Source organism: Carcharodon carcharias, chromosome 17 (genome assembly GCF_017639515.1).
Source record: "Carcharodon carcharias isolate sCarCar2 chromosome 17, sCarCar2.pri, whole genome shotgun sequence".
NCBI classification, from domain to species: Eukaryota; Metazoa; Chordata; class Chondrichthyes; order Lamniformes; family Lamnidae; genus Carcharodon; species Carcharodon carcharias.
Window position 1 is genome coordinate 114,439,681 of NC_054483.1, and position 12,926 is coordinate 114,452,606.

At 45.2% G+C, this 12,926-nt stretch overlaps 1 protein-coding gene across 4 annotated transcripts in view; it reads right to left on the minus strand.

Annotated features, from left to right (window-relative positions):
• Nucleotides 1-12,926, minus strand: part of pdzd7a (PDZ domain containing 7a) — a 106,261-nt gene that overhangs the window by 10,390 nt on the left and 82,945 nt on the right. The window lies entirely within an intron of this gene.

The window sequence follows — 12,926 nt, forward strand, 5'->3', positions numbered from 1 at the left end:
TGACAGGTCGGCGGGCAGACAGCTGATTTCGGCGTCAGCCCGCCTTCTTAAAAATTTAAAGGGACCGGGATGACATCGGGGGCTCCTCCCAATGTCATCCCACGTCATTTTCCTGTCGGTGCCCCCAAATCGCCGATGGAAAAATTCAGGCCCTTGGTACTCATTTCAAGCATTCTGCTCAGACCACTTGCTCTCAGTTAAGGGTGCTGTAGCTTCCACCCCTCTTGGCCTGCAAGATGACAGAGCGAATCAGCAAAGGCAACACAGGGGGAGAAGGGCTCTCAGCAGTCGCCATATCGAATCAGATCTTCTGGGGGAAATTCTTCCACCTCATCCTCGGTGTCTGTGTTTCAAAACGAAGGTGCTCACTGAAATTCTGTCACCTGTTTCAGGTAGACTGTAGCCTCACAGCAGAGCAAGATGGCCAGTGATCCACAAAGGTGACCATGGCCATGAACTTCTTCGCATTGGGTTGGATCAGAGGACATCTCCAAAAACTTGCAGTTCACTATTCACCATGAGGTGACACAGTATATTAAAGAGAGGGGAATACATTGTCTTCTCTTTTTCCAGCATGAAGCAGGTGGAGGGAGAAGTATGTAGCTTTGCCACAATAGCAAGTCTCCTCATGATGCAGGGCGCCATTGACTGGATATTGTTTTTATGGGCACTGAATCTAAATTCGGCAATGTACCGCAAACCCTCAGTGGGGTGGTTGCAACCATCCTCAGTGCATCATGGAGATCAATCCAACAACAGTGACAATTATGATGCCTTTATTCTGATCCAGTCATTGTGCCATCAGTAGATCCACGTCTAACCAAAGGGTGGCTACTGGGCGACAAGGTTTACCTGCCAACCATCTAGCTTAGGATTCTGGTGTGCAACTCATGCACATGTGGGGAAGATGCATATAATGACAGCCATGCTGTCACACAGAATGTAATCGAGGAGACCATTGGGGTGCTTAAGCAATTCTTCCACTGCTTGTATGCATTCTAGAGGAGCCCTGCAATACTAAACGAGTGTGTCGTGACTCTGCGTACTCTATTGCATCCTGCACTATTTCGTCATCGAGAGGGCACTGCCCTGCCATCAGATATATGGTGAGCAGCTGAGGAGGAAGCAAAGGCGCAAGAGGAAGAGGGGAGGCAACAGACACATCCCCTTTATGGCCAGGCTGTCCATGATCAGCTCCTCCAACTGTGGTACCAGTGAACACAGCCCCAATTTCCAGTTCAACACCAGATTTGATAAAGTGTTCAAAATCATCCCACTGGCAGAATGGTTGGGAACCAGAGCATAAAGATTTAAGGTGATTGGCAAAAGAACAAAAAGTGACATAAGAAAAAGCTGCTTTATGCAGCACAAGGTTACGATCTTAAATCCGCTGTCTGAAAGGGCGGTGGAGTCAGATTCAAACCGGATTTTGAAAAGGGAATCGGATAAGTGCCTGAAGGGAGTAAAATATCAGGGCAATGGGGAAAGGGTGGGAGAATGAGACTGGCTAAATTGCCCTCTGAGAACTGACACTGTCACATTCTGTGATCATAAAAGAACCAATTGACAGGTTTTCTTGAGTTTAACAAAGAAAAAGTTAGCTTTAATATACTTAAACCAATCTATGTAAAATAATAAATACAATTTGACTTTCACACAAATACATTCTGTGTATTCCAAGTGTAACTTGATTAAACCATGTATAGAAAGCTCTCTTAGCCAGAGTTCCATCGTCCAAGTGATTAGGCTTAATGGTTTGTTCCTAAAAGTTGAATACCTCAGGTGATTGCCTTAATGCCTTTCCTTAATGCTTGCTAATGAGACAGGAGATGTGGGTCCTTCACTTTCCCCAGGAGGTCATTGTCTTTGGTGGGTTTTGCAGACATGCTGTCTCCATTCCAACGAATTGGAATGTGGAATGTATAGCAATACAAATTGGGGTAACCATCTTGTGCTTTAATTTCAAGTTACCTTTAGTCTCCGTGTTTAAAAAGTCTGTTTTCAAAAGTTCAATTCAGGTTTCTAGATGGGGGATTAAAAATTATCATTTGACATAAAGCGTGCCTTCATGAGAGCACCAAAACATTCTGCTATCTTCAAATAAAAATTGAGATTGGGCCAATTTGTTTAATAAATTGAGGATTAAACTTTTGCTAATTTGGTATCTTATGACAACTTGTATTAGTGCCTTCAATGCAATGAAATGACCAAAAATGGGTCAAGAGAGCCAAAAATGGACAATGGACAGTGAGGGAGAAGAGTTGAATGAGGTGACCAAAGATGTGATGAAAGAGAGAAATTTTGAAGAGGCTTTTAAAAAGGAGAAAGAGATAGCAAGGCAGAAAAAATAGATGAGTATTCCAGAGTCTGAGGCAGCTAAAGCATTTTCAGCTTTGGTCAGGATTTTGTATTGAAGAGCTAAGTTTGAATTGAGAATCTTTGCTCTGAAAGCAAATGGAAAAGGGTTTGGTATACCAGATTCGCATAGACCAAAAATGAATAGAGTTTTGCACATTGGACATAGATTTGGTATACTGAATTTCTATGCTTTAATTAGGCAAGCATTCATCTGTGGTTAACATTTATTAAAAATTATTCACATAATTCAAGAGATTAAGTCCAAATTCATACAGTTATGAAACACAAACATTTTTCTTGTTAAGTCGCCGATTTACAGGAGAACTACACTGGAGGCCGGAATGCTAGTGTGTGTGTGTGTGGTTGGAAAGTATTATTTTTGGATATCCTACAGATGGCAATGTAATGATGGCTATTTTATCAAAGTTTATGATAGAATTAATCTCATAAATAGTCTCATAAGTGACATTCCATTTACATTATATAAGGTATTAAGTGCTCTAGAACACTGCATCTTCTTTGAAATTTATAATATTTGGGTAGATTTCATGAGTTGTAATCGATGGAAGATTAACTAGTATTAATTTGAAATGTTAGTTGCAGAATTTTTAATTTTTAAAAATTTGCCAGATTTTTAGGAGTCCAAAACTGGATTATAAAGAGATTGCATATATCTGAGGTGGCACTGTATTATTAAAATGCAGAAGACATCCAATGACAGAACATCATTGCTGCACAAATAATTTACCATATATTAACAATCTGGCACACTTAGAAGGCTGGTAAGTGATTTATTGGTCAGTTGCACATATGGTTCAATGTTATCCTATGTTTGACCCTATTTTCCAACGTATGAGCTGCCTGCTGCAGGGTTCATGTTGACATAGCACATTCACTAAAGAACCAACTGTTTAGGCAAACAAAATGATACCAATGTAAAATGTGACTGTTGAATAATTATCAAATCATGAAGCACAATGCTCCTGAAATTACGCTGAGAGATTTGAGAGCTTGAATCGTATCATATAAAAATTTCCTCTTTATTTTATCAGAGATGTTAATCTATTTAAACAGTTTAATGCTTCTGTGGTGAAGAATTTCAGAAGACTCTACTAAGTGATTGCATACTAGCCTCCCACACTATAATTTCAATGTCATTTGAACATCAAATTGTTAGGAGGTTAAGACAATACCATACCAACAAGCATGGAATTCTTCTAGACTAAATATTTATTGAATATTTTATATTTTACAGTGCATAATTCACAGACTGATGGAACTGGCACCAGCCATATAAATTCTGTGGATACAAGAAAAGCAGGTCAGAGACTGGGAATTCTGCAGGGAACAACTCATCTCTTGACTCCCAAAAGCCTGCCCATAATTAACAAGGTAGGAGTGTGATTGAATAGGCTCCACTTGCTCCAACACCACTCATGAAACTTGACACCATCCAGGGCAAAAGCAGCTCCTTGATCAACACCCCATTCACCACCTCGAACATTCATTCCCTCCACCACTATGTCACAGGGGCAGCAGTATGTACCATCTTCAAGACGCAATGCAGCAATTTACCAAAGCTCCTTAGACAGCACCTTCCAAACCAACGACTTCTACCACCTAGAACAACAAGGGCAGCAGGCGCATGGGAAAACTTCCACCTGCAAGTTGACCTCCACATCCGCACCATCCTGACTTGGAGCTATATCATCATTCCTTCACCACCAAAACCCTGGAACACCCTCTCCTGTGAATGGTAGAGGAAGATGTACCGGGGTGGGGAGAAAAAATGTGTCAGGTGGGTTGAGAGGTTGGGAGGGGGGTGACGAATGTGTTGGGGAGTGATGAAGGTGTTGGACAGGGTGTGGGTGGGGTTGTGGGAGGGACAAAGATATTGGTGGGGTGGGGGGGAAGGATGAGGTTGGGAGGTGGAGAATGCATCAAGTGGGAAGGTAGATGTAAGGGGGAGAAAGGTAGAAGGGAGGGAGTTTGGAGGAGGGTTGATGGCTGTGGGGAGTGTCAAGGAGGTGGTTCGGTAGGGGGAAGATGTCAGTGGGAAGATGAGGGAGTTCAGAGGCGGGTTGGTGGCTGGGGGTTGAAGGATAGAGTATGGAAGGGGGAAGATGGCCGGGTTTGGGGGGAGGGTGTCAGGGGTGAGGGGGGTTGTGCTGATGTCCAGGTGAATGTGCAAGAGCGGGGTCTGTGGAGTTGATGCCTCCAGGGAAGCGAGTCTAGAGTGGGGAGGTATGAGGGGGTAGTGAGTATGAGAAGGGGCAGAGGGAGCCAGTAGGATGGGAGGGTGAGGGTGCGTTGATAGCGGTAGAAAGAGTGGTGAGGGTGGTTGGTGGGAGCTCAGAGGCAGACATGGACCCTGGGAGTAGCAAGGAGGAGGTTGGGGAGGTAAATGTGGATGGAAGTGGGATTCTCAGGAAGGTAGGGAATGTGCGCGTTCACCTAGATATCCTGGAAAGACAAGAGTTTGGGCTGGTAGTGACAGAGGGGAGGTGGGAGGGGGTTGCTGAGGGGGGTCAGCAGTGATGTGGGGAAAGGGCATGGGTGACTGGGAGAGGGGAAAGGACGGGGGAGCTGATGATAAACTTGACAACTACTATTTTGCAGAAATCGAAAGTGACTGAGCCTTGTGTTGGGTAGGCACAAGTGCTGCATGGGAGTGCAGTCAGTGAGCAGAGATTCAGGTCAGCTCAGATGGACAATTAAGAGAGAACCCCAGCAGGCAGCACTGAAAATGCTCGGGACAGTGAGATGAGTGTGATGGATGAAGGCTCAGCGGGCATGGGAGAGTGTTTGCACGAGTCTCCAAAAGGTCCTGTCACACAAACTCCTCCCACCCAGGATCATTTGTGGTCTGGCTGCATGCAGCTGAACTGCCAGTGGGGGGAGGGATGCAGTGGGAGGACTTGCAAAGCCTGTCAATGGAGCTGAAAGACACCATTACACATTAATCAGTGAAAGTAAATATATCATCAGACTATAAAGTGACAAAATGTGTTCAACCATGCAACCGCGAGTAATCAGAATTTCTTAACCTTCCCAGGCCTACCAATTCTTCTAGGTGTTGCCCTGCCATCCACAGCAGTGGTGGAGACAGCCTGTGCAATATTTGGCTCTGTTGCCTTCAGCATGTGTCCTCTGGAGAACCGAGGCCTTGAGGGCCGCGGCTTGCTTTGGCTGTCCTCCTGTGGACCAGCTGCTCCCTCTGTGGTGACAGAGGACGAGGTTGAGGGGGTCACAGGTAAAAGGGACTCAGAGGGAGCAGACGGCCTCTGAGATTCCTGAGTGGATGACCCGGGGTGTCCAGCTGCTGCTCCTCCTCCTCCCTTCAGGTGCCCGAGGGCCTCGATCTGACTTCTTGAGGGGCAGGAGCATCTGGAGGGTCATTGAGGTGCCCTGTTTCCCTCTTGCTTTGCCATTGCAGGAACTCACCATGGCTACCGTGAGGGAGAGCAGGTCTGCGCACATCTCTGCCTTCTGCTGAACCAGGGTCTCCATGGCTTCTGCCATCCTTCGCATGGAGACGTGCATGCATGCCCATGTAGGCACCACTTCATCAGAGAGCATACAGATGCACTCCTCCAACTTGTGTGCCACTCTGCTGAGGGCTTCCAACAGCTTGCTCTGATGGTGCCCCACCTTTTGCTGACTCTCCACGAGTTGGAAGGCCAAATCCAGAGGCTCGTCATCCAACTTGGACCACTTCACTAGCGGCCCTCTGAATGCCGGGGAGCTCAGCTGAACCCGCCTCCTCTTGCTGTGGACATGTGTTCATGCAGTGACTACCAGATTGTGAACCCAAACCTGCTCTAGATCTAGGTCCCACCGTATATTTCTGTGCCAGTGGAGGGTGTGGGTAAGTGGTGTGATGGGTCTTCCAGGCTACTTATTTCCAGCTCTGCAATGGAGGTGTCCTCTTGGCTGGAGGTGAGGACGTGGATGCAGCTGGGAGACAGGCTGGCTGAGGGCGTTGGTCACTTGGCGGAGCTCCCTGTTAACCATAGTCCATGGCAGCAGAGTCAAAAGCAGAAGAGGAAGCACTCACAGTTCCGTTGAGAGATGTGGTGCAGGATCCTCATGTGGATGTTCGACGCTGACCTCATCGTCGCCGTAGACACGGTTCACATCCTCACCAGTCAGCATGCTGGCACACTTCTCAAAGTGAGTGAGGGGCCTAATGTGGGGCACTCCTTCCCTGGTCTGGGATCTCCCCCTGCTGTTGTTAGCCAGTTTCTCCTGCATGAAAACAGATGGAGAGAGTGTAAGACGCATGGCACTGCATGGAATGTTTGCATGGTGAGAGCGGAGCCATGGACAGGATGAGGACACAAGCTCCAGAGGATATGAGCCTGGTGGCGATGTGAGGGTCAGTGTGAGAGTTAGTGGTGTTGTCCCTTGAGGTGTGAGATCCCTGTGGATGTGATGGTTTTGAGAGTGAGAGTTGAAAGTGATGAGGTGGTTGACTTACACTGGCGGAACGGATGAGAGCATTCATCCTCTTACTGCACTGGAAGGCTGACCTCTTCTGTGCTCCACTGGTGCTGACTGCTGCTGGCACGCCTCTCCAGGCTGTGGATTGGTAACTCTGCTGGGACCTCCTGTGGCCAGAAAAAAGAGGTAGAGGACATTGCGGCAGCCTTCCACAGCTTCCAGCAGGAGCCCCAGAGAGGCATCGCTAAATTTGGAGGTTGCCATCTTCTTTGCTTTTCAGGGCCATCACTCCTGGTCTGAAGACATGAAGTAGGCTGAACTCCGGTGTGCTTTAAATATGGCGCCCGGAGTGAGAAAGCCCAAAGGTCACGGTGTGGCCGACCAATCCGAGCCTGCCGGTCGGCAATCTGGAGTGTTTCCCCGAATGCATTATTAATGAAGCCGGACGTGCCGGTAATGGGACGACACGGTGTGAAAGCCCGCCATTGCGGCCGGCAGGTAAAACAACTTTTCTCTTGGCCACTACCGCACTTAGTACAAACCTGGGCCGATTCTGCCCTACACCACATGGACTGCAGTGGTTCAATAAGGTGCCTCACCACCATCTTCTCAATGGCAATTAGGGAAGGGCAACAAATGCTGGCCTAGCCAACAGTGCCCACATCCCATGATCAAATAAAAAAAAAATCTGCCTCACGTGTGGAGATTAAAGCTTGCAAATAATGTTACAAAAAACATCCTTGAATACCAATTTAAATAAAGTCTGTATTCAAGTTGTGTAGTGCATTTCTTTGAAAGCTTGCTGTTACTTTGGTTTTTTAAAAAAAGAGATGTACGTGGTCTTTCCCAGCTAAAGCTGTGGAAGGTTTTGCTTTTTTGACTTTGACTATTGTAAAACATGACCCAAAAATTCTACTTCCTTTTTCTCTGGCGTGAGAAGTTAATGTTTGGCAGTGTAACATGGTGTTGCAAGTGCTTCATGTAGTACAGCATTCTGTCCAGTTACTTTATGAAAGATTGCTGAATTCTTCACTGATATTTTTCCTTTCTTCCTTTTCCATTTCTTTTGCCAATGTATTTATACACACAATATAATAGAATGCAGCCCTCATAAGATCTATTCTATTTTGGCAAATGACAGTTCATCTTAAAACAGCTTATCTGAGATGAAACTACATTAAAAGTAACACATTTGACTTTGATCTTATTACAAGTGAAACTGCATTAAAAAAAAAATAGGGTCAGATATTTGACATGCAGAGCTGTTGCCAGACTGGATAAACATCACTCAAAAATTAAGAAAAAAATGTTGGGAGAACTTCATTCAGACTATTGAATAAGTAAGATAAATCTTCTCACTTTTTATTAAAAAAAAAGTTTTTTTTTTAAACCAGCCTCACTGAATGTACAAACGATTCTCATTCAATGCAAGCGTCCTGCAGATGGAAACAGTAGCGTAACCAGGAAACGCTACTTGTACTGACTCCAGCCCTATTGAGTTTTGCTTATTTTCATTAATTTGATTTTCAAACGTAATGTACAATTCACTGTAAAATCTAACCATAGTTCCACTAATTTCAGGTAATTTGCAATCAAGCCTGCTATTTCCTGTGAGTAAAATCTCAGTGTTGAAAACTGTTAGACTTTGTTAACTGCAAAACTTACAAGAATTACATAGAACATACAGCACAAGAACAAGCCATTTGGCCCAATCAGTCCATGCTGGCATTTACATTCCACCTTGTCTCCTATCTTTCCTCCTGGAACTCCATCAGCATAACCCTCTATTCCCTTCTCCTTCTTATGGTTATCTAGCTTCCTTTTTAAATGCATTTATACTATCTTCCTCAACCACTCCTTGTGGTAGTGAGTTCCATAATCTCACCATTCTCTGAGTAAAGAAGTTTCTTCTGAATTTTCTGTCTGACTTCTTGGTGACTATGTCATATTGATGGCCTCTAATTTGCTCTGTGCCACAAGTGTAAATACTCTAGCAGACTAAATTTTTAGGGCCTCCCAAAGATGGGAAGGGTGATGGGGTGGGGGGGGGGGGGGATGTGAAAATACCGGTTGCAGACAGCAGGTCGATTTCAAGATCCTGATCCCGGCGTCAGGGGGGAGGCTGGCACAGGAAACCTGCATACCAATTTAACTTGTTAAAAAGGTTTTTCAGAGCTTATGGAAGAGGGAGGGTGTGATCTTTAAAGGGGCGCACAAGTTTTAGAAGCAGCCAGTATCAGGACAGTTGATGGGAAGAGGGTAAACAGTGTGCAGTCAATCATGGCTGCCCCTAAACTTCACCCCAGCTCCATTAGAGGGTCAATGGGACAAAGGGGGACCGGGCACTTGGTAATGAGGTGGCTTTGGTGCTGCATTGGTGGCAGGAAGAGTGGACACTCAGTGCCCAGGCACTGAATGTAGTTGGAACCGCCCTAACATCGCGAGAGCAGAACAGCAAGGCTGACATGGACAACTGGGTGGCTACCTTCCCAGAAGGAAGACTCCAGCTGGCAATGGGGGCACAACTGTCAGATTTTGGACCGCGTGGTGATAAGGGGCAACACCCTTCACAGGAAGGGCAGAACTGAATGCATTAGTAGGTCATGGGAGAGGAAAGAAGGACAGGAAGACAATGCAGGCCAAATCCCCAACACTGGATCTATCACTGAAGATGACAGGGATGACTTGGAGATGAAACCAGTGCTGCAGCAGACTGCAACTCTTCAGGAAGACGGTCACTGATATCTGGGTTCTTGTCGCCAAAGACTTTGCACCTTGCAGCACTGGGTGGCATCCCTGCCAGTGGCTGTCAAAGTCACTGTAGCCTTGAACTTCTTTGCTTCAGGATCCTTCCAAGGATCTGCTGTGGACCTTAGTGGCATCTCACAAATGGCTGCACACGGCTGCATCTCTGGTCACTGATGCCCTCTTTGCACAGCACATTCATTTAACAAAAGACAGAGGGTGTTTCTCCAGAAGCAGGGCAATATTGATTGTACCTATGTGGCCTTCAGGGCATCCAGTGACTGGCCAGTGAGAAACACCAAAAGGAAGGCATTCCCTCAGCTTCTGCAACCACAACAAGAGCTTGGTCCATATGCCCACTTTCCAGGCTGTTTCCATGACTTCTTCATCCTTTGATAGTCTAGGCTGCCTTCACTCCGTCTCCCAGAGTTCTTGGGACGAGGGAAAACCCGTGAAGAGGTGGCTATCGGACCCTCTAGAGAACCCCAGGTAGAGGTACATAAGTGATATACAACCTATGCCACCTCCTCAGCAGGGCAGCCATTCAGCAGGCCATTTGGCTTCTGAAGTTGTGATTCTGGTGCCTGGACTGGTTGGGTCGTGACCTCCAACACCCTCCTGCAAGGATCTTGGTCATTGTGGTGGTCTGCTGTGCTCTCCATAACACTGCCCTCCAGAGAGGTGTGTATCTTGAGGGCGACCAGGCCTAGTAGAAGTCAGTTCATCGGCAGAGGAGCAGGAGCAGGAGCAGGAGGGAAGAAAAGAAAAGGAATTGGAGGCAAATTGCCACAATGCTGAACAGAGAGGTGCAGGACAAAGTGGTCTCCTCCTTCAGGAAGGGGGGGGACCTCTTTCCTTGCTCTTGCAGCCTCCAGCATTAGATCCAGGTCAGTATTGAGAAGGCCTGGATGGCAGGCCTCTGGCTCCCCTGTGATATCTGGCTCCCCTCTGTTAAAGTGAAAGGCTCTGGCACAATAAGCAGACTTCTCCATTAATATAGCCAGCTGTCTCAGTGATGGTTGATGTGGAGTGTCTAAATGTCTCCCTCACTTCATCTGATCCACCTCCATTACCATCCCTGCTGGCTCTGAGTGGACAGAAAACCAGTCTCCATACCAATTAAGGGCTCACCCCCATGAAAATCATGACTTTAGTCAGTTTCCCACCCAATAACAGACCCGGCTCCTGTTTCCTGCCTCTGTGGCGAAAATAGCCCTCTGTCCCCATCAAAGCTTTCATACCTTTAAAGACCTCTATTAAGTCACCCCTCAGTCTACTCTTTGAGAGAAAAAAAACCACCAGTCTGTTCATCCTTTCTTGATAGGTATACCTCACAATTCTGGTATCATTCTTGCAAGTCTTTTTTTGCTCCCTCTCCAGGGCCTGTATGGGCTTTTAATAATGTGGCGACCAGGATTGTAAAACAGTATTCCAAATGTCATCTAACCAAGGTTCAGTACAAGTTTAGCATAACTTTTCTGCCTTTCAATTCAATCGCTTTAGAAATAAGCCCGAGAGTTTGATTTTCTTTTGTTTTATGGCCTAATTAACCTACGTCACTGCATTTAGTGAACTGTGCGTTTGTGAAGAGAGGTAGATACTATGGCAACTGGGATGTATATGAAACCGAGAAGGGCTTGCTCATACTTGCTCAAATGGCTTTTTTCCATTTTTCTAAGGAATTGTGTCAGCATTTCCCTGCATGCCCTTGAATTTTCTTAAGTTACTCTGGACCCTTTTATTTGCTAGTACTTCCTTCAGTGGGAAAAAATGTTTTAAAAGTGTTTGGAATCATATCACGGATGTTAAATGTAGTCATGTACCTTAAACTGAAACCAGATTATTGTTGTGTCATTAACTCAACTCAGAAACAATTACTGATGCAAGAATATTACAATTAACTATGTGTTTGTTTTAAATTTTAACATATTGTGAAGATTTCTTTGGTAAAGATATTTGGTTCAATTAGCTGAATGTAGTATTTTGAATTGGAACTTTCTTATTAAACTTGTATGTACTCGGATATTCAATCCACCCCCTTCGCTGTTTCACATTTTGCTTGGCTTTCAATATGACTGTGAATTACCTCTACTGCATTTATAATTAAGTACCCATTCACTGCATCAGGATAGTCAATTAGAGACTAATTATGTTCTACAAAATTCAAACAAAGAACTCTTCACAGAACAACTATTGTTCGCACTGACTTCTTCTTGGTTATTGAAAGAAAGCTGCAGTTTACAAAAAGTATTTGGTTCCGATAGCTAAGTTGTACCCACACTTGGGACAACACTTCTTTGTTGATGGTAGCCAATCAAACAGTTGGCAGTTTAATATGTTGTCACAGCAATCACACATTAGCATGATCACAGATTCAAGCCGAGACAGTCTGTTTCACTTTCTGACTTGAAGCAATGAGGGATTAAACTCAAGCAATAACTATTATTGTTCGTATCATTTAACTATAAGATTCATTCTTAAAACTCTACAGTTGTGAAATCCAGTACATCATCTTGCTGAAGATTGAGTTATTAATATACAATGCGTATACTGGATAATAAATTATCTAGAGGGGGTAGAAGACAGTAATTCAAAATGAGTGGTTCAGAGCTAAATTGACCAGAATATAGAATCATAAAAAGTCACAGCACAGAATTAATTATAATTGCAGCACAGAACCTGCCTGGATGAGTGCAGCTCCCATAACATTCAAGAAGCTTAACACTGTCCAGGAAAAAGCAGCCAGATCAATTGGCATCCACAAACATTCACTCCCTCCACCACCGACGCAGAGTAGCAGCAGCGTATACCATCTACAAGATGCATTGCTGGAATTCACCAAGGTTCCTTTGACAGTAACTTGCAAACCCACGACCTCTACCATCTAGAGGGACAAGGGCAGCAGATAGATGGGAACACCACTACCTGTAAGTTCCCCTCCAAGTCACTCAACATCCTGACTTGGAAATATATCGCTGCTCCTTCACTGTCGCTGGGTCAAAGCTCAGGAACTCCTTTCCTAACAGCATTGTGGGTGTACCTACACCACATGGACTACAGCAGTTCAAGAAGGCAGCTCACCACCACCTTCTCAAGGGCAACTAGGGATGGGCAATAAATGCTGGCCCAGCCAGCGAAGCCCACATCCCATGAATGAATAATAAAAAATACAGAGGTGGTCACTTGGTCCATTGTGTCTGTGCAGTCTTTTTAAATATTATATGGGTTTCTTTCCCTACCACCCTTTCAAGCAGAGAGTTCCAGATTCCCACCATCCTCTGAGAGAAAAAAAATCCCCTTGAATCCCTTCCCAACCTCCCACCTTTTACTCTAAATCTATAAGTCTGAGACCCTTCAACGAAAGCTAATAGGTCCTTCTT